General features: G+C 43.2%; 1 long non-coding RNA gene across 10 annotated transcripts in view; it reads left to right on the forward strand.

Annotated features, from left to right (window-relative positions):
• Nucleotides 1–24,744, forward strand: part of LOC311517933 — a 105,948-nt gene that overhangs the window by 75,365 nt on the left and 5,839 nt on the right. For 3 of the 10 annotated variants that reach the window (XR_014710830.1, XR_014710833.1, XR_014710835.1), the window contains one exon: nt 21,091–21,175. The exons of 5 other annotated variants lie outside the window; for them this stretch is intronic. This is a non-coding gene — a long non-coding RNA (uncharacterized lncRNA). Of the gene's footprint in view, nt 1–21,090; nt 21,181–24,744 lie in introns of all 10 variants that reach the window. 2 more of the 10 variants (XR_014710827.1, XR_014710829.1) reach the window with 1 other exon arrangement.

Genomic DNA, 24,744 nt, shown 5'->3' on the forward strand with positions numbered 1-24,744 from the left:
GTGTTAGTCTGTATCTGCAAAAAGAAAAGGAGGACGTGTGGCACCTTAGAGACTAACAAATTTATTTGAGCATAAGCTTTTGTGAGCTACATTGGATGCATCTGATGAAGTGAGCTGTAGCTCACAAAAGCTTATGCTCAAATAAATTTGTTAGTCTCTAAGGTGCCACACGTCCTCCTTTTCTTTTTGCGTCTACTATAACAGACTCTATCAGGCAACAGCAGAAATCCTAGATTAGAGGAATTATGCACTGTTCTGAGGAAGGGTCCTTGTGGTATGGCATCCATGGGGGGGTAACCTTGACCCAAGAAGAGGGACCCTTATACTGCTAGAGCCAAGAGGCCCCTGACTCCTGAGGAGGGTTCTGGATCATAAAGGCCACTGGTAAGGGACCTTGGACATAACCTTAGTCTTCCAATCCCCCATTTCACTCTGCCCCTCCTCTCTTCAGCTAGTGATGATGATGAGGCGGCCTTTTCATGTGATGGTCTGCCTCAGTGGACTTATTAAAACTTTCATTTTGTGGGAAAATGAGGCAGAGATGCAATGGCAGGGCTGAACTGGGCTGCCAGGGAGTGCTCCAGGGCTGAGGACTCATGTTACAGAGCTGCAGATGCTTAGGGTACTGGGCTAGAAGACCTGGTTTCTAGACCTTGCTCAGCCATCAACTGTACGATCTTGAGGAAATCGCTTCACCTTTCTGTGCCTCTGTTTTCCCTCCTACATTCTGTCTGTCTTGTCTATTTAGACTGTAAGCTCTTTGGGACAGGGATTGGCTCTCACTATGTACATGTGTATATTCCTAGCACAGTAGGGCCCTGATCATGGTTGGGGCCTGCACACTACCATGATGCAAATAATTAATGCAGCAGTATGTGAAGCCCAGAAAGAAAGACGACATTTGAGAGAAACAGTGAGCATTCATTCTCCTGTGCTGTCTGTCAAATGCTGAGGCCTGAGGCCAGTATTTGCTCTCCTATTCTGTCTCCCAGACCCTTTTGAATAGAAGAATTATGACTATGGAACGTTAAAAAATAAAGAAGCAAAGGGGAATCTTACAGGCAGTATTAAACCAAAACCATTTAAAAGGTCATAAAGCAGTGGGTCCCTATCTGCTGTATGTTCTAGCCTAGTGTATGGCCACATGACCACAGCTAAGCAATTAAGAATGATGATTGCTATTGAACACTGTAAATCTTCACCTTGGTTAAGCACAACACAATTTAGCACATGTTTCCATAATTGCTATAGATCTGAAAAATGGGGTGTGCTCAATCACCCTCAAAATCACATCTCTGCCAGCGTGGTGTGGAGAACAGTAGAAAATACACTGCTTGTAATGTACACATGTAGTCAGAGTAAACAGCGAGAGACCTACTAAATCTAATAATGACTGCCCTTTTAGGGAGCTATACTATCTTTTTTCCAATGGCTGAGCACTCTCCTTCTTCTATAGGTGGGAAATATGTCCAGGAAACAACTTGGTTTTATATTTTTACTTAAAGAAGAAGTCAGCTGGTATATGAAGCACTGTTTAAAAGCAGAAAGCCAACACTGGGGTCTGATCTAAAGCTGATGGAAGTGAACAGGGGTCTTTCCATTTCCTTCAGTAGGTTTGGGATTATCTCTGCACTAATGCCCTCTTATGGTGCTCTAGCAGCATACAGGTGCAGTAAAAGGGCAAAAACTGCTCCCACGTAATACACCAAGCATAAGCAGACACTCCCCTACCAGTTTAGAAGAGCTGAAATGGTGCTCCACCAGTTATCCTCCCAGATCCTGGTGCAGGAGATATGCCAAGGGCAGTAAGGGGAGGGACTTGGTCAGAACACTGCCATGTTCCTGTTTTCTTCTCTGTTTCCCACATCCTGTAGAATGCCCTGGGAAGCAGAGCATACATTACAGAGACTCTGAGGCTATACTAACTAACAATGAGGGCTGTGCAGTCCACTGGTTGGCTCCAAAATACAATAAAGCATGGAAAGGTGACTGTAAAGGGATCAAGATCTGGGTCTGACCAACCCCTCCAATTAGCCCTGCCTGCCTCAACTGAGGTGGGGTTTAATTCATAGAACCAGCTGTGTATAGAAGAGCTGATTCCCTTATAAAGAGCAGCAGGAAGCTGTGGGATGGAGAGGTACTTAGAGTTGGAAACACCTAATTAGCAACACACAGCAACAATACCGAGTCACAGAGTTTAGGGGAGGGAGTGAAGTAGAATGCTATATCTAGCTGAAATTGTAGAGCGAGGTCAAATTTAATTAGCTAAGCTGGAATTTGGCCAGAACAGTAGGGCTAAAACTTAACTTGAAGGAAGTGTCACAGGATCTTTAATGATTAAAAGAAGCCAGGAACTTGGATTTTTATATTTCTTAAAAGACAGGTTATATACAAACATTTAGAGATGGTGATTATACCTGTATGCAAAATTCTACTGTGCTCACAATAAATTTTAAAAGCCTGTCAATTACTTCCCTCCATGCCCTTTTAGAGTGCTGATTTCTGTCAATCTATCAAATGTAGAGAGGACAGAAAGCAATTATATTCCAAATTCAATCCTTATTTCTTGTTAAAATTTACAAGCTTGTTTGTCATAAAAGTTTAAAAAATGGTCCTGTTTTTGCAGAGTTAGAAACAAAAATGATTTTATAGCCTCAGTATTCTACCCTTTCTGGGATGGGAACTGTTTTATGTGGGGAGTTTATTTAGATCAATAGGGCTCTGCCTGAAATAATTGGCAGAGTACATTCAGGAAGCCGAACTGTGAATTGATTTAACATCTCAGGCATAAGGGCATATTGCATCATTTAAACTCAAAGGCACTAGATTGATACCCTTAGTAAAATCAGGCAACAGAGCAGTGCAGCAGGGTGTGGGAAGAGTAGAGTGAAGGATTGTGCTTCCTTTCCACCCATGACTCTCCGAAAAAAGAGGGTTGATATGGGGACAATATTTTATCAATTAAAAAAAAGTGATCCACAGGTTGGGGTATATAACCAACTCTGGCCCTCATATTGCAAACATTTAAACTTGGTGGCCCTGATTCACCATGCTCCTGTCATCATGTTGTCATTTACAGTGGTGTACAGTGAGTGCAAGATTCCACTGCTCTGATTTGGCAGGGTTTTACACCTATTTTGCACTGGTGTAAATGACTACACGTGGTGCAGGCAACGGTGAATTGGGCTCAGTGAGACAGCTCACGTGCAGAAAGATACTCAGGGGTGTGAGTGTTTGCAAAATCAGGACCTGCATCTATTCTCCATATATGATCAGTGTACCAGACAGACTACTACTACTATTTCTAATAATGAAGTTTGTAGAACACAGACCATCCCAGTAACTCCTGAACACAAAATTAAGCCATAGGAAATCTTGGTGATGATGCTCGTTAAAAAAATGTGTTAATTAAATTTTGACTGAACTCCTTGGGGGGAGAGCTGTATGTCTCCTGCTCTATTTTACCCACATTCTGCCATGTATTTCATATTATCGCAGTCTTGGATGATGACCCAGTACATGTTGTTCGTTTTAAGAATACTTTCACTGCAGATTTGACAAAATGCAAGGAAGGTACCAATGTGAGATTTCTAAAGATAGCTACAGCACTCAACCCAAGGTTTAAGAATCTGAAGTGCCTTCCAAATCTGAGAGGAATAAAGTGTGGAGCATGCTTTCAGAAGTCTTAAAGAGCAATACTTTGATGTGGAAACTACAGAACCTGAACCACCAAAAAATAAAATCAATCTTCTGCTGGTGGCATCTGATTCAAATGATGAAAGTGAACATGCATTGGTCTGCAGTGCTTTGGATTGTTATTGAGCAGAACCCATCATCAGCATGAACACATGTCCTCTGCAATGGTGTGGATCTTTAGTGCATCTGGCATGTAAATATCTTACAACGCCAGTTACAACAGTGCCATGTAAACGTCTTTTCTCACTTTCAGGCTACATTGTAAACAAGAAGTGGGCAGCATTATCTCCTGAAAATGTAAACAAACTTGTTTGTCTGAGTGACTGACTGAACAAGAAGTAGGACTGAGTGGACTTGTAGGCTATAAAGTTTTACATTTTACTTTTGAATGCAGTTATTTTTTGTACATAATTCTACATTTGTAAATTCACTTTCATGACAAAGAGATTGCACTACCGTACTTGTATGAGATGAATTAAAAAATACTACTTCATTTGTTTTTTACAGCACAAATATTTGTAATCAAAAATAAATATAAAGTGAGCACTGTACACTTTGTATTCTGTGTTGTAATTGAAATCAATATATTTGAAAATGTAGAAAACATCAAAAAATATTTAAATAGATGGTATTCTATTATTAATAGTGCAGTTAATCACATGATTAATTTTTTTAATCACTTGACAGCCCTAGTTTATATCCATATCACCCTATATTCTCCCACACACACTCCTGCCACACTGCCCCTCGAGTCGAAATCTGACATTCAACTGCACAGGATGAACATTTCATTACTAATATATGCAATATGGGCAGAGGAGGTAATCAGTGGGCCTGCTTCTTCCCTGCCTTGCACCTGTGTGAAGTGGGTATACAATGTTACCTTCTGATTTGGTTTTATAGTTTGAACAGATGTAAAGGAGCTTACCAAGTGCTATGCCATGGAGAATCAGCCCAATATTCTAACCAAATTATCTCCATATAATTACCAGCATCTGCCCGAATTTTTCTCTTTTCTGAGGCTCCATGATCCTCACCTGTTGCCATGCATCTGAAACCACAGGAACTTCATCTCTTTAAACTAAAGTTTGATGAAGAGCTTTGCAAATCTTTCACTATGATCAGTACAAATTTGACACTTTTAAAAAAAACTATTTGCCAAAACAAGCATAAGTCCCAAATATGAACATATCTGGTGACTTGACAGAGAGACCCTGACATCAGCCAGGCAGGACAGAGGTGCAGGGCAGGGGCAACCTCAGAGACCCCCATGGCTTTGATGCAGCAACAAATATGAAGAGAGTACAGATCAACTGAAATAAAATAAGATTGTCTTTGCCACTGCCATTATTATAGTATTTCCAGTGAACAACCTCAAAATACCTGCAGGAAAGAGTGTTTCTCCCTTGGTACTTCATGGTATGAAATGATGCTGAAAAATTTCATGCCAGGATCTGCGGAAGGTGAGGGAGAGGGTTCTGTGCCCTGGAGGGAGAGATGAAATGAAAATAAGATAGAAGAGAAATATTGCAGATAAACACAAGGAGAGAAAGATGCAAAGAAGAAACTAAGAAAACAACATGATGAAACAAAAAGAAAATATAAAATAAAAAATGTCCCCATCTTAAACTGAAGCAATATTCACATTTGGATATGAACAATGGACCAAAAATATGAAAACAAATATGCAGAACTTTCATGGACAGCTTTGCTCTCCTCCAAATTATAGAAGTGAAAGTAAAAATTGGCCCATGGTGGCCCCAATCCTGCTATGTGCTCTATGTGAACAGACGTCTGCACTCACATGGAGCGCCATTAAACTCAGTCAGACTACGTGCCAGCACAGAGCTCTACCTATATGGGGACTTACTGATCATATAATAAAACTCTGGAAAGTGTCACCTATTTTTTCCTATTATTAATCAAAGTAATATATTTTTATTTATATGACCTCTGTTTTTGAGTGTTTCTAGGTGTCTAGTAAAGTGTAACTAAAAACATAAAACCTGATTAAAAGTCTGAATGGGATTCTAGAACAGATCAATGGGGCAAATGAAAATTCCCTACAAAAACTTCCAGAAGTAGGGCTTCTTGGGAAAAAAAATTCTGCAACTAAGATATTGATTATCTGCTTTCAGTTTTCAAACAGCAGGACCTTCATGATAAAGTTACAACCAACAAAGAAAAAGATGACCTTCCAAGACCGTATACAACAACCATGGACTGCACTACAAATATCTCAACTGATGTACACCTGTAAATTGCATATGAGGACTCCTGTTGGTTATATGTCCTGTGAAGCATTGTGACTTAGAGATGGCACAGAGAAGGAAAATAACAAGCATCAGAGCAATGTCAGCTGCAGGAAGTAGACTGTAGTTAGAAATGATTTTGAAAGACTTGAACCTTGATGAGGCATTTCTAGTTTTAACAGATGCTTCTAGCAAAGGCTGTGGAAAATCAAGTCTTTGGTCAGTGAGTGATTTGGCCAATGTGTTAACTGGAGAGAGTTTTTAGAAGACGGTATCAAAGATGGTAATAACTGTCCTTTTGGGGGAAAGAGAAGTTAGTCGAGATGAGCTGGAGCTGTTGTTGCTGCTGCTATTCTTAAAGTCCAATCCCATTTCATCCAAGGTGGGTTTGGGATTTAGCTGGAGTCAGCAGAGGTGGTGATATATCTGGGTCCCTCTCTCCGGCCTAGTCTTGTCCAGACATCTCTCAGAATCAGGATGTCAAAGGCTTTGGGTCCCAGGAGGTGGAAGGTTGACAGCCATGATGGTGAAGTTTGCCTTGTTAGCCAATTTTTCTCCCCAAAGCCTCCTTTCTTAAGGACCCACAAAGGGAGTAGCGGGCAGAATAGTCCATCCCTTCATTAGTTTGTCCACCACTTAGGCCTAGTTTCCGACACACTGATTTTGGATCATTGATTCCTGGTTCCATACTCTTCTTGACTGCTAAACATGGTCTTAGCACAGTCCTTGAGTTATACCAATAGGCCTTTTTGTCAGTCTTTCTGTCTCCCTTTTGAAATCATTTTCCCATCAACATTTGTTATTATAGGTTATTGTGACATCTTTATGAACTTTCACTCACTTTCTACAGTTGAATTAGGGTATTCTCAATTGAATTCTCAATTAGGGTAAATTTGTAGGCCCAATTATCACAACAGACCAGTCTTCACTATAGCTAGAACATTATGGATACTGTGTCAAGTGGTAGGACTTCAAGACATCCAAGAGGCTGCAGCAGAGTTGCCGGCCAACTGTCAGGAGCAATGGCAGAGTGAACTAGGTGCCTTTCTCCCAGGGCGGAGGTAAACTCACACGAATGCACCTCTGAACTCTGGGTCTCCACTGATCAAGGACAACTGTGAGTGGAGTGTGGTTGAGGGAGAGGCATGTTAAAGAAATTTTTGTTTGTTGGACTTTCTCACCACAAGGTGAGAACCTGAGGTAAAGGATTGTCAAGGTTCCTCCCCCACTCTGAACTCTAGGGTACAGATGTGGGGACCTGCATGAAAAAACCTCCTAAGCTTATCTTTACCAGCTTAGGTCAAAACTTCCCCAAGGTACAAAATATTACCCCCGTTATCCTTGGAATGGCCGCTACCACCACCAAACTAATACTGGTTACTGGGGAAGAGCTGTTTGGACGCGTCCTTCCCCCCAAAATACTTCCCAAAACCTTGCACCCCACTTCCTGGACAAGGTTTGGTAAAAAGCCTCACCAATTTGCCTAGGTGACTACAGACCCAGACCCTTGGATCTTAAGAACAATGAACAATCCTCCCAACACTTGCACCCCCCCTTTCCTGGGAAATGTTGGATAAAAAGCCTCACCAATTTGCATAGGTGACCACAAACCCAAACCCTTGGATCTGAGAACAATGAAAAAGCATTCAGTGTTTTACAAGAAGACTTTTAATAAAAAATAGAAGTAAATAGAAATAAAGAAATCCCCCCTGTAAAATCAGGATGGTATATATCTTACAGGGTAATTAGATTCAAAAACATAGAGAACCCCTCTAGGCAAAACCTTAAGTTACAAAAAAGATACACAGACAGAAATAGTTATTCTATTCAGCACAATTCTTTTCTCAGCCATTTAAAGAAATCATAATCTAACACATACCTAGCTAGATTACTTACTAAAAGTTCTAAGACTCCATTCCTGTTCTGTCCCTGGCAAGCGCAGCATACAGACAGACACAGACCCTTTGTTTCTCTCCCTCCTCCCAGCTTTTGAAAGTATCTTGTCTCCTCATTGGTCATTTTGGTCAGGTGCCAGCGAGGTTACCTTTAGCTTCTTAACCCTTTACAGGTGAGAGGAGCTTTCCCTGGCCAGGAGGGATTTCAAAGGGGTTTACCCTTCCCTTTATATTTATGACACGCCCCCCAAATCTCAGCTAGGGTGAAACACTGGCTGGGATTTCTTCCTGGAGCTCTAGGAAAACAGAGTTAATAAGACACATGCATCTCTAAATATACTACCAAGTACATAAAGACTAACAATATTTTCCACATCTCAAGGACGATTTTAACCAGTTGATTCTGGGAAACTTTCACGGGAGAGTGCATCAGCCACTTTGTTAGAAGCTCCTGAGATGTGTTGGATGTCAAAATCAAAATCTTGGAGAGCTAAACTCCACCGAAGAAGTTTTTTGTTAGTTTCTTTGACGGTGTGAAGCCACTTTAGTGCAGCATGGTCGGTTTGCAGGTGGAAACGCCGTCCCCAAACATATGGGCGTAGCTTTTCCAGAGCGTAGACAATGGCATAACATTCTTTTTCAGTGACTGACCAGTTACTTTCCCTCTCAGACAGTTTTTTGCTGAGAAACACTACAGGGTGGAATTCTTGATCAGGTCCTTTCTGCATTAAAACTGCTCCCACACCACGCTCGGATGCATCTGTGGTTACTAGGAACGGTTTGTCAAAGTCTGGGGCCCTTAGTACAGGGTCAGACATGAGTGTCGCTTTAAGCTTGTTAAAGGCCTTCTGACACTTTCCGGTCCACTGAACAGCATTTGGCTGTTTCTTTTTGGTTAGGTCTGTCAGTGGGGCAGCGATTTGGCTGTAGTGCGGTACAAATCGTCTGTAATAACCGGCCAAGCCTAAGAAGGATTGAACCTGTTTCTTTGACTTTGGGACAGGCCACTTTTGGATAGCATCCACTTTGGCCTGTAGGGGGCTGATAGTTCCTTGACCCACCTGGTGTCCAAGGTAAGTCACTCTGTTTAGGCCTATTTGACACTTCTTAGCCTTAACAGTTAGTCCTGCCTCCCTTATGCGCTCAAGGACTTTTTGTAGATGTTCCAGGTGGTCTGCCCAGGAATCCGAAAATATGGCCACATCGTCGAGGTAGGCGACTGCATATTCTCCTAATCCCGCTAGGAGACCATCTACAAGTCTTTGGAAAGTGGCGGGTGCATTTCGCAGCCCGAAAGGGAGTACATTAAATTCATACAGCCCGAGATGTGTGATGAAGGCTGACCTTTCCTTGGCAGATTCATCTAGCGGTACCTGCCAGTACCCCTTGGTTAAGTCCAAGGTAGAGATGAACTGGGCCCTTCCCAGTTTCTCTAATAGTTCATCTGTGCGTGGCATGGGATAGTTGTCTGGGCGAGTTACAGCATTTAGCTTATGGTAGTCCACGCAAAAACGTATTTCCCCATCTGGTTTGGGAACTAGAACCACTGGAGATGCCCATGCACTTTCAGAGGGGCGGATTACACCCATCTGTAACATATCCTGGATCTCCCGTTCTATAGCAGTTTTAGCTTGAGGAGACACCCGGTAAGGTTGGACCCTAATTGGGTGAGCATTACCTGTGTCAATGGAGTGGTATGCCCGTTCAGTCAGTCCTGGGGTGGCTGAGAACGTTGGTGCGTAGCTAGTGCACAGCTCCTGGATCTGCTGTCGCTGCATACGCCCAAGGGTCATGGAGAGGTTCACCTCTTCCACACCACCAGCACATTTCCCTTCGTAGTAGACACCTTCAGGCCACTCAGCGTCGTCTCCTCCCTGGGCTGTAAACTGACAAACCTTTAATTCTCTGGAATAAAAGGGCTTTAGAGAATTAATATGATACACCTTAGGCTTTCGGTTGGAGGTGGGGAATGCTATGAGATAATTAACAGCTCCCAGGCGCTCCTGGACCACGAATGGCCCTTCCCACGATGCTTCCATTTTATGGGCCTGGAGCGCCTTTAAGACCATGACCTGGTCTCCTACTTTGAAGGAACGCTCTCTGGCATGTTTATCATACCAGGCTTTTTGCTCTTTTTGAGCATCCTGTAAGTTTTCTCTAGCAAGGGCTAAAGAGGTTCGGAGGGTGTTTTGTAGGTTGGTTACAAAGTCCAGAATGTTAGTTCCTGGAGAAGGTGTAAATCCCTCCCATTGCTGCTTCACCAACTGCAATGGCCCCTTAACCTCACTGCCATATACAAGTTCAAATGGGGAAAACCCTAAACTGGGATGTGGTACAGCTCTGTAGGCAAAGAGCAACTGCTGCAATACTAGGTCCCAATCATTGGAGTGCTCATTTACGAATTTACGTATCATGGCCCCCAAAGTTCCATTAAACTTCTCCACCATGCCATTTGTTTGATGATGGTAAGGAGTGGCAACCAAGTGATTTACCCCATGAGCTTCCCAAAGGTTTTTCATAGTTCCTGCCAGGAAATTAGTCCCTGCATCTGTGAGGATGTCGGAGGGCCAACCTACCCTGGCAAAAATGTCTGCTAGTGCCTGGCACACACTTTTAGCCCTGGTGTTGCTTAGAGCTACTGCTTCCGGCCATCGGGTGGCAAAATCCATGAAAGTCAGTATGTACTGCTTTCCTCTGGGTGTCTCTTTCGGAAAAGGACCCAGAATATCCACAGCTACTCGCTGAAATGGAACTTCAATGATGGGGAGTGGCTGGAGAGGAGCTTTGACCTGGTCTTGGGGTTTTCCCACTCTTTGGCACACCTCACAAGACTGGACATAGGTAGAAACATCCTTGCCCATTCCCTCCCAGTGGAATGACCCCCCCAAACGGTCTTTGGTCCTGTTCACCCCAGCATGGCCACTAGGGTGATCATGGGCTAAGCTCAAGAGCTTGGCCCGGTATTTAGTTGGAACTACCAACTGTCTCTGAGGATGCCAGTCTTCCTGGTGTCCCCCAGAAAGAGTTTCCTTGTATAAAAGTCCTCTTTCTACAACAAACCTGGATCGATTAGAAGAGCTGAGAGGCGGTGGGTTGCTCCGTGCCGCCGTCCAAGCTCTCTGGAGGCTTTCATCTGTTTCCTGTTTGGTCTGGAACTGTTCCCTTGATGCTGGAGACATCAGTTCCTCATGGGATTGTGGACCTAGGCTTGGTCCCTCTGGAAGCGATATAGGGGATGGAGCTGTTTCTGTTGACTGTGAACCGCTCTCCGCTGGTGCACTATGTTGGGATTCAGGCTCCGGCTGAGCCTCTTGTGTAGGGTTATCGGCTGCTGCCAGTTCAGGTTCGGTGGGGCCCTCTGGTGTTGAGGTTGCAAGTACTGGATTCAGTGCTGACACGGGGTCTGGTGTTGGTTGTTCGGCTGGTTCCGGTTCTGGGACTGGTTCCGTCTGGGTCTCTGGGACTGGATCCACTACTGCTGTTGCAGACATTGGCCTGGGGTCCAGGTCCATCACCTCTGACTGGGTCCTGATAGAAGTTTCCGGAACAGAGCTAGGCCTCACGGCTTGTTTAGCCTGGTTGCGGGTGACCATTCCCACCCTCTTGGCCTGCTTCACATGATTGGCCAAGTCTTCCCCCAACAGCATGGGGATGGGATAATCATCATAGACTGCAAAAGTCCACATTCCTGACCAGCCCTTGTACTGGACAGGCAACTTGGCTGTAGGCAAATTGAAAGAGTTGGACTTGAAGGGTTGAATCGTCACTTGGATCTCTGGGTTGATTAAATTGGGGTCCACTAAGGAAGCATGGATAGCTGACACTTGTGCTCCGGTGTCCCTCCACGCGGTGACCTTCTTCCCACCCACACTCACAGTTTCCCTCCGCTCCAAGGGTATCTGGGAGGTATCTGGGCCTGTGGACCTCTGGTGTGATTCCGGTGCAATGAACTGTAATCTGTTGGGGTTCTTGGGGCAGTTGGCCTTTACATGCCCCAGCTCGTTACACTTAAAACATCGTCCAGCTGACGGGTCACTGGGGCGAGGAGGGTTGCTGGAGAACGGGGTGGTGGGACGATAAGGGGTCTGGAGGGTTCTTTGGGAGGTAGGTGGGGCTTTGGGCGGCCCCCGGTAATAGGGTGTGGTCTGGGGTGGTCCCTTCTGGTCTCCGCTCCAACTGCGACCAGTTTTCTTCTTCTCTGCCACCTCCACCCATCTGGCTCCAATCTCTCCTGCCTCAATTACAGTTTTGGGTTTCCCATCTAGGATGTATCTTTCTATTTCCTCAGGAACACCCTCTAAGAATTGTTCCATTTGCATTAGGAAGGGCAAATTTACTGGAGATTCAACACTTGCTCCTGATATCCAGGCATCCCAATGTTTTACAATGTGGTAGGCATGTCGGGTAAATGACATGTCTGGTTTCCACCTTAGGGCTCTGAACCTCCGACGAGACTGCTCGGGTGTTATCCCCATTCTGACTCTCGCCTTGGATTTAAACAGTTCATACTTGTTCATGTGTTCTTTAGGCATTTCAGCTGCCACCTCAGCTAAGGGTCCACTGAGCTGCGGCCTCAGCTCTACCATGTATTGGTCAGTAGAGATGTTGTACCCAAGGCAGGCCCTTTCGAAGTTTTCTAAGAAGGCCTCAGTATCATCACCTGCCTTGTAGGTGGGGAACTTTCTGGGATGGGAAGTGGTACCTGGAGAAGGATTGCTAGGGTTTGTTGGTATATTCTGCTGGGCCTTTATCCTCTCCATCTCCTCCACATGCTTCCTCTCTTTTTCCTTCTCCTCCTCCTTCAGCCGCATGAGTTCTATCTGTCTTTCATGTTCCCTTTGTTTTTCCTCAGCCTGAAATTTGGCTAATTCCAGCTGTAGTCGAGCTGAGGATTTGGCCATTCTAACCTCTCTGTTTTTAACTAACTTTACACCCGAGGTTTAGAAATAAACAAACAAAACTTGGCTGTAAAATTTTGCTGTGCTGGAATAGAATACCTATTCTCTGATAGTGATTGTCAGCCTACAGAAAAAGACAATTCCCTTGTCTCTGCTCTGGGCCCAAATTAAAGCAAAAAACCTCCAACTACTTGGAAACCTGCTTACCCAGCCCAAAGAAGAAAAAAAATTTCTTTTCAAACCTGTGCTCCTTGTAAAACAAAAAAAAAATCAAAATCCTAAAAAAAACCCTGCCACTTTTGTCTCCAGGCAAATGGGTAGAGCACACACCCCCTATTTACTTTTAGGAAGAAAAGAAAAAAAAAAAAAACCTCTGGGTTGGAAGACTGTGAATTTCCCTGCAGGAGTTAAGTACCCTGCCTCCAGGCAAAGAAAACCTGCAGTTCACAAGATAATCCCCTTTTGTCTCTGCTTGGCCACAAAGCAGAGAGAAACCAAGCTGCTTTCAGTTTCAAAGCTGCCTTCTGGACTTCCTAAAAATTCCTTTTTAAAATCTGTATTTCTAGTTCAAAAAATCTCAACTGGATCTCAAAATGATTTCAGGTTAATCCCACCACTGTGCCACCATGTCAAGGTTCCTCCCCCACTCTGAACTCTAGGGTACAGATGTGGGGACCTGCATGAAAAAACCTCCTAAGCTTATCTTTACCAGCTTAGGTCAAAACTTCCCCAAGGTACAAAATATTACCCCCGTTATCCTTGGAATGGCCGCTACCACCACCAAACTAATACTGGTTACTGGGGAAGAGCTGTTTGGACGCGTCCTTCCCCCCAAAATACTTCCCAAAACCTTGCACCCCACTTCCTGGACAAGGTTTGGTAAAAAGCCTCACCAATTTGCCTAGGTGACTACAGACCCAGACCCTTGGATCTTAAGAACAATGAACAATCCTCCCAACACTTGCACCCCCCCTTTCCTGGGAAATGTTGGATAAAAAGCCTCACCAATTTGCATAGGTGACCACAAACCCAAACCCTTGGATCTGAGAACAATGAAAAAGCATTCAGTGTTTTACAAGAAGACTTTTAATAAAAAATAGAAGTAAATAGAAATAAAGAAATCCCCCCTGTAAAATCAGGATGGTATATATCTTACAGGGTAATTAGATTCAAAAACATAGAGAACCCCTCTAGGCAAAACCTTAAGTTACAAAAAAGATACACAGACAGAAATAGTTATTCTATTCAGCACAATTCTTTTCTCAGCCATTTAAAGAAATCATAATCTAACACATACCTAGCTAGATTACTTACTAAAAGTTCTAAGACTCCATTCCTGTTCTGTCCCTGGCAAGCGCAGCATACAGACAGACACAGACCCTTTGTTTCTCTCCCTCCTCCCAGCTTTTGAAAGTATCTTGTCTCCTCATTGGTCATTTTGGTCAGGTGCCAGCGAGGTTACCTTTAGCTTCTTAACCCTTTACAGGTGAGAGGAGCTTTCCCCTGGCCAGGAGGGATTTCAAAGGGGTTTACCCTTCCCTTTATATTTATGACAAGGATGCTGCCCAATGTTCTCTGGGGTGGGTATTTTGCTCATGGTCTTATGCTTATGAATTATGCTTGTGGTGCTTTCCCAGATTAATACTGGGTTACTTTCCACATTTTATTAAAAGTTTGTTTTCTACACACAGACTCAATGTTTTCTGAGGGCCCTGAATAGCACTATCGTCATGTCTGGTCCATCCTGGAAAAACTATGGTTTGTATGTCAAACTAGGGAAGAGCTCCTTTGACCATTGAATTTTTATGTTACATCATCACCCTGGAGGGTATTCAGATGGACCCACAGAAGGTGAAAGCCATCCATAACTGGAAAGCACCTTGGACCCTCCAAGAACTTCAGCACTTCCTGGGCTTTGTGAATTTTTACAAGTGGTTTATTGCCAACTTCTCTGAACAAATAATTCCTGGCTTCCCTCCTTCATAATGCTGTTTTGTTCATTTGGTCACCAGAAGCCCAGCCTGCTTTTGGCCAGCTGAAGTCTGCCTTCACCACAGCCCCAAAACTGGCACAAACTGACCCGACTCACCCATTTATAATGGAAATGGATGAGTCCAACATGGCCTGCAGGGCTGTTTTTGCACAGCAACACAGATTCCAGTCAGTTCTGCATCTTTGTGCATACTTCTCTCAAAAACTTACTCCTGCACAAATTAACTCAAGTTTAAAAGTGTAATTAGGCAGGCCAAAAAGAAATTTGAAGAGCAACCAGACAAAGACTCAAAGCTAACAGCAAAAAAAAAAAAAAGAATTTAAGTATATCAGAAGAAGGAAGCCTGCCAAACAATCAGTGGGGCTGTTGGACAACCAAGATGCTAAAGGAGCACTCAAGGAAGATAAGGCCTTTGTGGAGAAGCTAAATTAATTCTTTGCCTCAGTCTTCACTGCAGAGGATGTGAGGGAGATTCCCACACCTGCACCATACTGTTTAAATGATAAATCTGAGGAACTGTCCCAGAATGAGATGTCATTAGTGGAGGTTTAGGAATAAATTGATAAATGAAACAGTAATAAGTCACCGGGACCAGATGGTATTCACCCAAGAGTTCTGAAGGAACTCAAATATGAAATTGCAGAACTACTAACCGTAGTCTGTAACTTATCATTTAAATAGGCTTCTGTACCAGATGACTGGAGGATAGCTAATGTGATGCCAATTTTTAAAAAGAGCTCCAGAGGTGATCCTGGAAATTACAAACCGGTAAGCCTGACTTCAATACCAGGCAAATTGGTTGAAACTATAATAAACAACAGAATTATCAGACACATAGATGAACTCGATTTGTTGGGGAAGTCCACATACATGGCTTTTGTAAAGGGAATTCATGCCTCACCAAGCTATTAGAATTCTCTGAGGGGGTCAACAAACATGTGGACAAAGATGATCCAGTGAATATAGTGTACTTGGACTTTCAGAAACCTTTGACAAGGTCCCTCACCAAAAGGCTCTTAAGCAAAGTAAGCAGTCATGGGAGAAGAGGGAAGGTCCTCTCATGGATCAGTAACTGGCTAAAAGACAGAACACAAAGGATAGGAATAAATGGCCAGTTTTCAGAATGGAAGAAGGTAAGTAGTAGTGTCCCCCAGGGATCTGTACTGGGACCAGTGCTGTTCAACAAATTCATAAATGAGCTGGAAAAGGGGTAAACAGTAAGGTGGCAAAATTTGCAAATGATACAAAATTACTCAAGATAGATAAGTCCAAAGCAGACTGCGAAGAGTTATTGTCAAGGTTCCTTCCCCACTCTGAACTCTAGGGTACAGATGTGGGGACCTGCATGAAAGACCCCCTAAGCTAATTCTTACCAGCTTAGGTTAAAAACTTTCTCAAGGTACAAACTTTGCCTTGTTCTTGAACCCTATGCTGCCACCACCAAGCGTGTTAAACAAAGAACAGGGAAAGAGCCCACTTGGAGATGTCTTCCCCCCAAAATATCCCCACAAGCCCTACACCCCCTTTCCTGGGCAAGGCTTGATAAAAATTCTCACCAATTTGCATAGGTGAACACAGACCCAAAGCCTTGGATCTTAAGAACAATGAAAAAGCAATCAGGTTCTTAAAAGAAGAATTTTAATTAAAGAAAATTAAAAGAATCACCTCTGTAAAATCAGGATGGTAAATACCTTACAGGATAATCAGATTCAAAACATAGAGAATCCCTCTAGGCAAAACTTTAAGTTTTGGGAACCTTAAGTGGATGGGAATCTGGGAGGCAGTGACCATGAGTTGGTTGAGTTCAGGATCCTGACACAGGGAAGAAAGGTAAGCAGCAGGATATGGATCCTGGACTTCAGGAAAGCAGACTTCGACTCCCTCAGGGAACGGATGGCCAGGATCCCCTGGGGGACTAACTTGAAGGGGAAAGGAGTCCAGGAGAGCTGGCTGTATTTCAAGGAATCCCTGTTGAGGTTACAGGGACAAACCATCCCAATGAGTCGAAAGAATAGTAAATATGGCAGGCGACCAGCTTGGCTTAATGGTGAAATCCTAGCGGATCTTAAACATAAAAAAGAAGCTTACAAGAAGTGGAAGGTTGGACATATGACCAGGGAAGAGTATAAAAATATTGCTCGGGCATGTAGGAATGATATCAGGAGGGCCAAATCGCACCTGGAGCTGCAGCTAGCAAGAGATGTTAAGAGTAACAAGAAGGGTTTCTTCAGGTATGTTGGCAACAAGAAGAAAGCCAAGAAAAGTGTGGGCCCCTTACTGAATGAGGGAGGCAACCTAGTGACAGAGGATGTGGAAAAAGCTAATGTACTCAATGCTTTTTTTGCCTCTGTTTTCACTAACAAGGTCAGCTCCCAGACTGCTGCGCTGGACATCACAAAATGGGGAAGAGATGGCCAGCCCTCTGTAGAGATAGAGGTGGTTAGGGACTATTTAGAAAAGCTGGACGTGCACAAGTCCATGGGGCCGGATGAGTTGCATCCGAGAGTACTGAAGGAATTGGCGGCTGTGATTGCAGAGCCATTGGCCATTATCTTTGAAAACTCGTGGCGAACCGGGGAAGTCCCGGATGACTGGAAAAAGGCTAATGTAGTGCCAATCTTTAAAAAAGGGAAGAAGGAGGATCCTGGGAACTACAGGCCAGTCAGCCTCACCTCAGTCCCTGGAAAAATCATGGAGCAGGTCCTCAAAGAATCAATCCTGAAGCACTTGCATGAGAGGAAAGTGACCAGGAACAGCCAGCATGGATTCACCAAGGGAAGGTCATGCCTGACTAATCTAATCGCCTTTTATGATGAGATTACTGGTTCTGTGGATGAAGGGAAAGCAGTGGATGTATTGTTTCTTGACTTTAGCAAAGCTTTTGACACAGTCTCCCACAGTATTCTTGTCAGCAAGTTAAGGAAGTATGGGCTGGATGAATGCACTATAAGGTGGGTAGAAAGCTGGCTAGATTGTCGGGCTCAACGGGTAGTGATCAATGGCTCCATGTCTAGTTGGCAGCCGGTGTCAAGTGGAGTGCCCCAGGGATCGGTCCTGGGGCCGGTTTTATTCAATATCTTCATAAATGATCTGGAGGATGGTGTGGATTTCACTCTCAGCAAATTTGCGGATGATACTAAACTGGGAGGAGTGGTAGATACGCTGGAGGGGAGGGATAGGATACAGAAGGACCTAGACAAATTGGAGGATTGGGCCAAAAGAAATCTGATGAGGTTCAATAAGGATAAGTGCAGGGTCCTGCACTTAGGATGGAAGAATCCAATGCACCGCTACAGACTAGGGGCCGAATGGCTAGGCAGCAGTTCTGCGGAAAAGGACCTAGGGGTGACAGTGGACGAGAAGCTGGATATGAGTCAGCAGTGTGCCCTTGTTGCCAAGAAGGCCAATGGCATTTTGGGATGTATAAGTAGGGGCATAGCGAGCAGATCGAGGGATGTGATTGTTCCCCTCTATTCGACATTGTTGAGGCCTCATCTGGAGTACTGTGTCCAGTTTTGGGCCCCACACTACAAGAAGGATGTGGATAAATTGTAGAGAGTCCAGCGAAGGGCAACAAAAATGATTAGGGGTCTAGAACACATGACTTATGAGGAGAGGCTGAGGGAGCTGGGATTGTTTAGCCTGCAGAAGAGAAGAATGAGGGGGGATTTGATAGCTGCTTTCAACTACCTGAAAGGGGGTTCCAAAGAGGATGGCTCTAGACTGTTCTCAATGGTAGCAGATGACAGAACGAGGAGTAATGATCTCAAGTTGCAGTGGGGGAGGTTTAGATTGGATATTAGGAAAAACTTTTTCACTAAGAGGGTGGTGAAACACTGGAATGCGTTACCTAGGGAGGTGGTAGAATCTCCTTCCTTAGAGGTTTTTAAGGTCAGGCTTGACAAAGCCCTGGCTGGGATGATTTAACTGGGAATTGGTCCTGCTTCAAGCAGGGGGTTGGACTAGATGACCTTCTGGGGTCCCTTCCAACCCTGATATTCTATGATTCTATGATTCTAAGTTACAAAAAGACACAAAAACAGGAATATACATTCCCTCCAGCACAGCTTATTTTACCAGCCATTAAAACAAAGAAAATCTAACGCATTTTCTAGCTAGATTACTTACTAACTTAACAGAAGTTCTGAGGAGTTATGAAGAGCATTCCTGATCTGTTCCTGGCAAAAGCATCACACAGACAGACAGACCCTTTGTTCCCCCGCCCCCCCAAGCTTTGAAAGTATCTTGTCTCCTCATTGGTCATTTTGGTCAGGTGCCAGCGAGGTTATCCTAGCTTGTTAACCCTTTACAGGGGAAAGGGTTTTGCCTCTGGCCAGGAGGGATTTTATAGTTCTGTATACAGAAAGGTGGTTACCCTTCCCTTTATATCTATGACAGTTACAAAGGGATCTCACAAAACTGGTTGACTGGGCAACAACATGGCAGATGAAATTCAGTGTTGATAAATGCAAAGTAATGCCCTGGGAAAACATAATCTAACTATACATTCAAAATGATGGGTTGTAAATTAGCTTCTTATCACTCAAGAAAGAGATCTTGAAGTTATTGTGAATAGTTCTCTGAAAACATCTGCTCAATATGCAGTGGCAGTCAAAAAGTCTAACAGAATGTTAGGAATCATTAGGAAAGGAATAGATAATAAGACAGAAAATATCATAAATGCCCCTATATAAATCCATGGTATGCCCACCATGGTATGCCCACATGCAGTTCTGGTCACCCCATCTAAAAAAGATATATTAGAATTGGGAAAGGGACAGAGAAGGGCAACAAAAATGATTAAGCATATGAAACAGCTTCCGTCTGAGAAGAGATTAAAAAGACTGGGACTTTTCATCTTGAAAAAGTGATGACTAAGAGAGAATATGATAGAGGTCTATAAAATTGTGAATGCTATGGAGAAAGTGAATAAGGACATGCTATTTACTTCTTCACATAACACAAGAACTAGGTGTCACCTGATGAAATTAATAGGCAGCTGGTTTAAAACAAACACAAGGAAGTACTTCTTCACACAATGCACAGCCAACCTGTGGAACAAGTTCCCAGGGGATGTTGTGAAGGCCAAAATTATAACAGGGTTCAACAAAGAATTAGATAAGTTCTGGAGGATAGGTACATCAATGGTATTAGCCATGCTCTGTGTTTCCCTAGCCTCTGATTGCCAGAAGCTGGGAATGAATGACAGGGGATGGGTCACTTGATGATTGTCCTGTTCTGTTCATTCCCTCTGAAGCACCTGGCTCTAGCCACTGTTGGAAGACAGAATACGGGGCTAGATGGACCATTGGTCTGACACAATATGGAATTCTTATGTTCTTAACTATGAAATATTGGCCAATGAGCGCCTCATAATAAAAATTGCTTTTGAAAAATGGCATCACCATTGCCACCCGGCACAGGTTTTTACTGACCATGAGAACACTTAGTACCTCGGCAAGGCCCAAGCTTTGACCCAGAAACTGTTACAGTGTGCCTTGTTCTTCTCTTGATTTGAAATTATGATCACCTACTGCCTGGGAAGCCAAAATGGGAAGCCAACGTACTATCATGAAAGGGGGAATACTACTGGGAACTACCTCCAAGCCCCCCACCTCCCTAAGGTGAGTTACTTTATCAGTGTCGCATGCATACCAACATCTGCTTCTTGTTTTAGGTCTGCAGTTTGCCAAAGTCTTTGCGGAACTAAGAGAAATCTTTTGGTTTGGGCAGGTGGAAACATGTCAGTCTCTGCTTCATGTTATTTATAATCAGCAACTTTCTGTGTTGATGTCTAACAGTAAAACGCACTCTTTTCATGTCAGGCTTTGAAAATTAGTGCAGGACGGGCAGACATAATACTGTAGACATGTATATAAAGGAGAGTAGAAGTCTTAATTAATGCTATTGCCCTGCAGCCCTGTGCTTCCTTTTATTTAAGTGGTGCCTTATACACATTGAGGATGAAGATGAGGGATTACGAACATTCTACTTCAATTGTATTTGGTATTAAATATTTATGTAAGACAAGCCCTTGGGCCATTAAAACACCTTCAAATGGGGCGTCTTTAATAGAGGGCAGATTGGAACAAATCATTAAATCGCCAAGCTGAACACTGATTAAAAGGACAAAGACAAGCACTTATTTCTAGTTTTAAAAGTATGATACTGTTTTTTGTCATAGTTTTTCAGAAGCCCAAAGATTCAAACCCTTTCCTCCTGATTTTGTCCTTTCTGTATTTGTAACACTGATTCTCCATCTCCATTCTCCAATTATGGCATTGTTTATGTAAGGCACCACTGGCAGCCAGTACAATGTCCAGTATCTCTCACATTCATCTTTTATTACATTGCAGAGTTTGTGCAAGTCCTGGGTCAGAATGTAAAGGATTCCACAGAGATGAACAGTACTTCACGGACCTACAATCAGACTGTTTAATTGTGCGGTATAGTAGGAAAGCAACAGTGTGAAAATTAGAATGTTCTCAATTTCAAAGTGAAATTTTATAAAAATTGTGGATTTTGCAATCCTCTTGTATAAGTACTGTAGTGTTTTGTAGTCACTGGCATAAATAGATATTTTTGTTACATAATTATTGCGTTAGTTTGCCTAATTCCTTATAACAGGGGTTCTCAACCTAAGCTGTTTTCTGTGGGGAAGCATGGATGGTCACAATATTTTCTGCAGAGTAAGTTTTATATGTTTATATCTGGAAGATGATCGTGGCAACAAGATATAGATATATTGCCACGATCATATTCCAGATATAATCAGATGCAGCACGTAGATTTCTTGAATATATATCACCTCATGGCATATGCAATTCATGATTTTTGTAAATGTGAAATTGTTTGTGCATCACACGGCTGCCACATTCTGAATTCTTGTCACCAAGCCCCTACAAAACAGATTTTACTTAATTGATCCTAACCCCAAAGCATCTAGGGTGCTCTAAAAGATTTCAAAGCTCACAAGGAGGTCAAAAAATTCCTCTCACATATCTCAGAGCAAAGTCTATTGAAAAAAAGTAGAAACAAGTAGTGCCCTCTGCATTGAGAATGGAATTTCAGCTAGGTGGCCAGGCATGAGATAAGAGGGTGAGGAGCAAATATTCTCAGGGCTTAAAGTTATGTCAGAAGACATCATTAACTTGAAACCAACTCTGGAGGCAGGTCGGTGCCTGCAGTGACTGACTGCTGGATGTCAGGGGTGGAAGACTGGATTAGCTTTAGAGGACCAATCTTGGGCTGCAGAGGCAACAAGGGGGCCTGAACAAAGACCTGCAGGAAAAAGTGTTGGACATACAGGACAAATGGCAGGGCTGCAATCGGAGGATCCTAGACAGCCCAAGGTGGCAAAGGGAGGTAAACCACTTGCATTCCTGCAGTACGTACTGAAGATATCCTTGGAGAATGAATGGGTACACCGATCACCGTCACCTAATGATCAATTGTTGCATGCTGCAAGCCTCTATTACCCTTCCACTTTACATGCTCTACATTCACTGAACACCCCATGGACTACCTCTTTTACCTTCTGCTTCTCTTCCGTTTTCCTCTTTCTCCCACTGCCAGTAGTTTCCTTCTCTCTGGGAAGCTGCATTCCCTCTTCTCTGGATTGAACGTGTAGCTGTACACTTAACCTACAATCCAATATATTCTATTAATCTATTTTATTTTTAAAAGAGAAATTATCCAGTGTATGTGCACTGAATATAAATGCCTACTTTGGCTATATATGGCACCCTGAATGCGCAGATCTCAGGTAACAATGAAAACAGTGGGTGTCTTTGGGTTGCAAGTGAAAAAAATATTGATAACACCCGCCCCAAGAAGGAACCTTTACATAGAAAAATGTAGGTGATTATTGAATAAGGATATATAAGCAGAATTCCTTATTCTGTTACCTGAATGGGACTTATCATCTATCCTGAAGCACAACAAGACCACTTTCATCTGGTGCTTAGATACTATAGTGATATTACAGTGGTACATTATAGAAAAGATTAGAAAGAGAGAGGGAAAGGCTTTTCCCCCCTTGAAAAACATCTGAATAGACTGATAGTCCAGTACAGAATTTTGACTTGCTCATCCTGTCCATAAACCTGAGCTGTGCATGAAAACTTTGACATGAAGCATGATCTAGATATTTCCCATTAAACCCTCATGCATTTCTGGAAGGAAGTGAAACTCTTATTGCCTAGGGAGCTGTGTCAAACAATTCTCCTGCTATGATGTGGCCCCTTTTCATGCTTCTTGTCAGAAGCAGAGAATCTGCAGGGAAGAATGAACTAGTTTGAACATTATAATAAATTATTGGAACTTCCTGTAAAGCCTGAAACCCAGTCCAAATGTCTTTAAGCTTGAAACATGCACTTAAAATTCTTTTATTATCATTTTAAAAAATGTCAGTGTGTCTCTACACTTTCTAGTTTGGGCTGGGTCCAGAGGCAGACACAGAGCCCAATTATGTGAGGTGCTGAACACCCTTAATTTCCATTGACTTCAACAGGGGGTAAGAGTGCTCAGCTCCTTGGAAAGTCAGGCTACTACTGAACTAGGTAAAAGCTATTGTGATATTTCCAACCAGAGAGAAACCAAGAAGCCCCAAAATTTGGTGGAAAAGACTTTGCATTACATTTCCAGGCTGGTTTTTCAACTAGTAGGTTTTGGATATGTCTGTATACACTTTGAATATGCTACCAAATTTCTTGTGCTTTTGACGTTGCCTATCACTAACCCATCCCAAATTTATTTGCCACCAGTTAATTACCTGTTGCAAAAATTGCTTTTCATTCCTATTAACAAAGTCAGTCCAGCTCAGTGCACATAAACTACAAATAAATTACTATAATAATAATTCTGGGAGATGAAAACTGTGACCAATTAAAATAATTTTATGTCCTGCTTGGAACTTATACATGACTAGATAAACTAGCAAGTTTTTGAAACTACACTTTCATTGTACCTTCTTGTGAAAGTAGCACTAAATTCTTTAATATTTACCTGGATTTATTGCCTACAAACCTGAACACATGAGAGACACTTATAATCTGGTATGGTTCTTTTCGCATTTGGTGCAATATTAATTGACCTTCAGGAAATAAACATTTGTTTCAAAACAGAGCTCTGATACATCATATTGTATTTGTAAACACTTAATTTAATATTTTGTCTGGTTATTAATATTTTCTTTGTAACCCTTCTGCCCAGTGCAGTCAGCAGCAGCAAGGGCCAAGTTCAATATCTAGGGGTTCCCCTTAACATCTGGTGTTACAGTACAACAGTACAAAACAGAACTGGCTTGAGTCTCCACCCAGTAATCTGGAAAATTTACCACCACCTGGGGGCACCTCGAAGAGGCAATACTTCCCTTCTTGCAAGTACTGAGTCTGTGTATAGCAAAGAAAACTTTTAAAGGGAAAAAGAACGCAGCATTAATTTGGGCAAATACCACAACCATGATTTGAAAGCATATGACCATGAGCAAACACCCACCCCAGAGTATGCTGGGCAGTGCCCTTTGCCTCAGTTTCTCACCTTGAGTTATGAAAGTCCAACAGCAAATGTTCCTTTACCACATCACTCCCCTCTCATTCCGCTGCACTCCACTCAGAGTTGCCGTTCTTGGTCAGCAAAGACCCACAATTCCGAGGGGCATTCACGTCAGCTCACCTCCCACACAAGGGGGGTGCGTTGGAAGCACCCAGCAACACCTCAGCTGATGCACCACCGCTGCAACTGCTTCACAGTTGCCACCATTCACTCTGCTGTCACTGCTCACCGCTCTTGCGGCTCGCCATCGGCCACTGTGCCGTCCTTCATTCACTCTGTTGCGACTGGCACCGCACTCTGCTGTCTCTGTGCTGCGACAGCAAGTGCCGAGGGGTGATCACTTCACCCAGCTCTCAGTGATTTCAACTCTTGGTCATTTCAGAGGATAGTGGGGAACCTCACTACTAGTGAAGGCTTTGCAGTCTCTTTCACTGCAACACTGTCCCACCCCAGAG

The sequence above is a fragment of the Lepidochelys olivacea genome (assembly GCF_965140295.1).
Source record: "Lepidochelys olivacea isolate rLepOli2 genome assembly, chromosome: 3".
NCBI lineage: Eukaryota > Metazoa > Chordata > Testudines > Cheloniidae > Lepidochelys > Lepidochelys olivacea.